Source organism: Myotis davidii, unplaced genomic scaffold (assembly GCF_000327345.1).
Source record: "Myotis davidii unplaced genomic scaffold, ASM32734v1 scaffold495, whole genome shotgun sequence".
In the NCBI taxonomy this organism is placed as follows: Eukaryota; Metazoa; Chordata; class Mammalia; order Chiroptera; family Vespertilionidae; genus Myotis; species Myotis davidii.
The window spans coordinates 431295-436602 of NW_006286239.1; the positions used below are offsets into that span (position 1 = coordinate 431295).

The following is a 5308-nucleotide window of genomic DNA, read 5'->3' on the forward strand; positions in this document are numbered from 1 at the left end:
AAATTAGGTTCATGTGGGGAGGGGGAGGTTAGCATTTTCTCACAGCTAATTTCACTGGTCAAATTTGGGGCCTGATAGTCCTGTCTCTAAATTACTCTCTAAACAGGAGCCTTACCTGAGGTATCTACACATACGTTCAACTGCAACAAGTCCACACTGACTTCAGAGCTCCCTGATCTCTAGGCTCCCAGGAGAAGGTGCTCAGGTCTGGATTCTCCCTGGGCATTCTAACCAGTTCACAGGCCTGAGATGAGGGGAAGGGTCAAGACTCACAGATATTCCAAGGATTCCAGCAGTGGATCCCACCATCCCAGGGCGGGAAGTCCTTACAAACTGGGCCACTCTGCAGTCCTCAGGCTCATGTGCAGGGTTTCCCATGCACTGCCAACCCCTGAGGTATCTCCTGGATCAATATTCAACTAACCCTATCACCCCAGTTCCTCCTGAAAGGAGGGAGCAGAACAGAAATAGCTTTATGGTGCTGTTTCTGCCTCTAGGAATGCTCCAAGAGTATAAAGGAAGTAAAGACCACTACGAATAATTTAAAAAAAAAAAAAACACACACACAGAAAGATTCATCACTGTTGTTTGTTCCTCAGATTAAAGTCTGGCTCATAGAATATTGAGAGTTTCACCAGCTAAAATCTGTGACCATTCTCAATGGACACCTAAGCATCTGTTAGGGTTGCGACCGATAAAGTTTTGCATTTTAAGATATTTGATTAAGTTATTTAAGCTCTCAGTGCCTGAAGTCAGGCAGGGTTGGGATCAAAGCTCAACTCAGCCACTTGTCAACTGTGTGGCCTCAGAAATGTGATTTTTATCTAAGCCTCAGTTTTCTCATCTGTAAAACAGGAATAATAATTGCACCAATTTCACAGGAGGGTTTGTAAAGCCTAAATGGCATATTGCTTATAAAGTGTTCAGTACACTGGTAATGGAAAACATTCTATAATACTAATTACTAATACTACCTTTATTATTTTGAGAAGGTTACATAATATAGTCATTTTACATAGGATTGTAGTATATAACTCTAGATTTCAATATTTGGGCATTTTTAAATGTATGAGACATTAACCTCAACATACCACCCGATTTTCATTTGGCTGTCCAATCAATTTTGACTAAAGTCGTAATTTTTAAAAAAAAAAGTAATCCCGCTATATGTGCCCAACCCTCCACTTCCCCCCAGGAAACTGTGTCTCTCCCCTCAATTGCTCTCTCTTCTTAATATTTTTATGACAAGCCCAGAACTTGCAGTTGAAGACAGTGATCAACTTGCTTGTGAAGCTGCTAACAGCTCCCTCAATGCTGTGTGCAGCTCAATGGAAAGGCTGTGTTTTGATTTGCAAAATCCCACAAGTATTCCAAAATGGGATTGGAGATTCTGAAGGACTGCCTTCTGTCTTGTTCTTCCAGGTAGAGAGTCTGATCACAATTCTCTCTCTCTCTCAGCCTTATCTCCACTTTCCTGGGTCATAAACAACATGGCTATCGCTCACCACTTCCTGGTAGTGTGGAATGTTTCTCCCAAATATACTCTCAGCCCAAGGACTTTGGGTAGATCTGTTCATGTCTTCTGTCCTGACAAGTTAAGCTACACTCACCTTTCCAGACTCCTCCTCAACTCCCTTGAGTGCAGATACCCCAAACCCCAGCCTCAGCTTCCTCCTTACTCTGTGCACTCAACCTTGAATTGGCCAGTCACCCCTTATCTCATCTCTTCCAGTGACAGACATCCACCCATTGGCCACCAAGTTCCCACTTTAGATTGCTCTCCAATGGCTTTAGATCCACAAAACATTTCAAGCTAGAGTGTCCTGCTGCCATTTCAACTTCATCTTAGGGTCAACAACCTTGAAAAGGAAGGGTCAACAAAACAAGCATGGCGCTAGTAATGAGGTAACTTGAGTAGAAGCTCCAATTACACCACTAACTACCTTAGTTAGTGGTTTGGATAAAGTGATACTTCACAGCTCTAAGATCCTAAATGCCCAGCCTCTCCTTGTCAAAATACACTATTTCTTCATTTACTTACTCATGCAACAACTAAGCTACTGTGCCTGGCATTATGAAGCGTTAAGGATCATCCCCCAAAGAACTTATCATCTAGAATGGGAAATAGGACAATCACACCAGTAACTGTAAGAAACAAAAGGAATGTCATGATTGGAGGGACTTTTAAAAAGAACATTACAACCCATTACCAACATACCAAGCCTGAAACTAAAGTAATTTTCAAGATGTCTTTCCTTTTCTGCATCCAGTCTTTTACCAAATGCTTTTTCCTTTACACCATTTCTTAAATCCGTGCTCTCCACTCTGCACTTGGAGTGACATGCTTAAATCCAGGCCTTAGGCAACACTCCCCTCTTATGTTGGGCAACCTCTGTCCCCAACACTTTCCTAACTGATGTGTGATCTCCCATCAAAATAGGAGAATCACCCCATCAAGCTGTTTTGACTTGACAACTCTCTTGCTATAGCTCTAAGGTGGCCTTCCCATATTACACAACATCCACATCAAATTCCTTTAAAAACTATTCATGCTTTACTTCCTCCCTCTCACAAACAGTGGCTGAAAACAAACTTTGTACTTTGTGCCGGGTGGGATATCTAAGTCATAGACTTTAACCTCCAAGAGCTTACGAACTGGTCAAGAAGTTGGGACTGTGCTAAAATTCAAAAATTCAGAAATCTAAAGATGAGGTGCCTTCTAGCAACACAGAAAACAGTAATAAATGCTAGAGGATGAAGAACATGGAGAGCTACTTTCTGGCCACAGTAATCAAGGGAAGCTTCTAAGAAGACGTCATACCTGAGCTATTCCGGCAGTATGGGCAGGACTTCAGAGAGGGAAGTAAACAGGTAGTCTGGCCCAATGTGACTGAGATAGGAAAGAAGGGCAGTTTCAAGACCAGCAAATAGTTAGGTGGGACTTGGTTGAAAGGGCATATTTATATTTATATTTATATCTATATATTTATATGTATTTATTTATATATGTGTGTGTGTATATATATATATACATATATTTTAGAGAGAGGATACTTTTTGAAGGAACTTTAAAAGGTACTAGCAAGTTGAGTATCAGGAATAACTAATTATCTGGTTAAGCCAGACTATACAGTATAAAGATGTAGATGTTTAACAATCCAAACTGTGAAGAGAGTTATCAGCAGGGGGATGGTAAAAAGAGCCCTGAAAATCAGAAAACCTGGGTCACACGCCCAGTTTTGTCAAGGAGGGGCTCCAGCAGCCACGGTAAGTCATTGAACCTCATCGGTCTCAGTTTTCTCATTTGTAAACTGAAGCAATTGAACTAGCTGACCTGGAAGGTCTCTACAGTCTAAAACTAAACCAACTATATATTATTTCTGCCATTAAAACATTCTTCATCGGGGGGTGAAGGGAAAGGCAGGTATCTGTTATTTCCTTTCCACATAGGTTTCTCTTCCAGAACTAAAAATTTTTTTTTCCTAAATTTATTAATTCTATATATATATGCCTCCCCATCATAAATTTAACACTTAACCTAAATAATATTCAGTGTGTATGTACCCCATGGTCTAAATTTTTGTTTATGGTTCATAGGTTATCCAAGAAATTTGTGCAGCACAGACTTAGCCTTGTAGGAGTGTAACCAATACCGCAGCCCCAGTGTAAAATATCTCTGTATGAGACACAAAATGTGACAAAGTAACGAAAAGGAAAAAAAGTGAGAACTGTTACCCACCTAAAACACCACTTCCTGCCCAGACAAGTGGCTCAGAGATTGAGCCTGGACAGAGCAAGAGGCAGCCTATCAATGATCCTCTCTCATCATTGATGTTTCTATCTCTCTCCCTCTTCCTTCCTCTCTGAAATCAATAAAAAATATATTTTTTAAGCATTTTTAAAAAATGATTAAGTATTTCTTTTTTCAAAAGACCACTTCCTTTTAATAGCACCAAATAAGGCCTGAAATAACAGTAATGTAAAAAAGTAAGTGGTGGGGCTGTAATGTCTTAAATTTTAGAGTCTCCACTTAAAAATACAGCTAGCCCTGGCCAAGTAGCTCAGCTGGTAGAGTGTCCTGGGGTATGCTAAGGTTGTGGCACATACAAGAATTAACCAATGAATGCATAAATAATCTCTCCCTTCCTATCTCTAAAATCAATAAATAAAAAATGTTGCTAAAATACAGAACGTTTTAGGCTCTGAAATTCGCTAGAAGTTTACTTTTTTAATGCCGCACCCAGAAGCGCCCTGCTCCAGGAAAGGCACCAAAACCAGAAACCGCGGATACGATTTCACTCCAGCCCTATTGATCCTATGCACCAAAAGTCCAAAGGCACATAAACCGGTCACAGAATTCACGCGAAACAAGCTGGATTTGAAAGCCTCAGCAGCAGCCATCCACCCAAAGTTTGAGAGAAAGAGAAAAACAGCAAAGTTAACTAAAAACCTAACTTCATGCAGATAATCATAACACAGTTCTCAGGCTGTGTAAACAGCATAAATACACAGTGTAACACCTGCCGGCTACAGCCTGTCCAAAATGGGCAGGAGAGCGCCTGAGCCGCCAGGCGAGCGAGGAAAACCCCGATAGACCCCCGCTAGCCGCTGTGAGCCAGCGACAAAGTGAGGCTTTGTCTTCTGCCTTCGTGTCCAGCCCTCCCCTGGTACCCCACCGCCGCACACCCAAACCTGCTGCGCTGGTCCTGCCGCGCCCGCAGGTCCGTCCTGCCGCTACCTCCCAGCTCTCGCCCTTCTGCTGCGCTCGCCAGTCTGCGCATGCCCGTCCGGCACCCAGGCCAGCCCAGTCGGAATCCACTTACCAGGGTTTGGCCACGGCTCCCAGGGAAAAGCACCCAAGTCCGAGAGCTTGGGCTCATCGTAGGGTGCTGGTAGAGGCGAAGGGGAGAATTGGCCTGGCGCTGCGCTAATGTTACCCTGCTGCCCAGTTACGCAGGACTTAAGCTTCTCCCATCCTAAAGATAACCACGTACATCCCTGGAATGAGCTTAGCACAATGGTTCTCAAACTTGAGCTTCGATCAGAACCACCTGGATGGCTTGTCGATTTGGCTCAGGCGTTGGCCTGCGGACTGCAGGTTCCAGGTTCGATTCTGGTCAAAGGCACATGCCCAGGTTTCAGGCTCCGTCCCCAATAGGGGGTGTGCAGGAGGCAACCAATTCATGTGTTTTTCTTGCATTGATATTTTGCTCTGTCTTTCCCTCTCTTCTACACTCTCTGAAAATCAATGGAAAAATCCTACACGCGGAGTTTCACTCAGTAGGTCTAGAGTGAGGCCCAACATTTG

General features: G+C 43.0%; 1 protein-coding gene across 1 annotated transcript in view; it reads right to left on the reverse strand.

Moving 5' to 3' along the window:
• Positions 1 to 4776, reverse strand: part of PLS1 (plastin 1) — a 165165-nt gene extending 160389 nt beyond the window's left edge. The window contains exon 1 of the mRNA XM_015559910.1: positions 4697 to 4776. The gene's annotated coding sequence lies outside the window, so the exon portion shown is untranslated. The remainder of the gene's footprint in view (positions 1 to 4696) is intronic.
• Between the last annotated feature and the right edge of the window lie 532 nt (positions 4777 to 5308).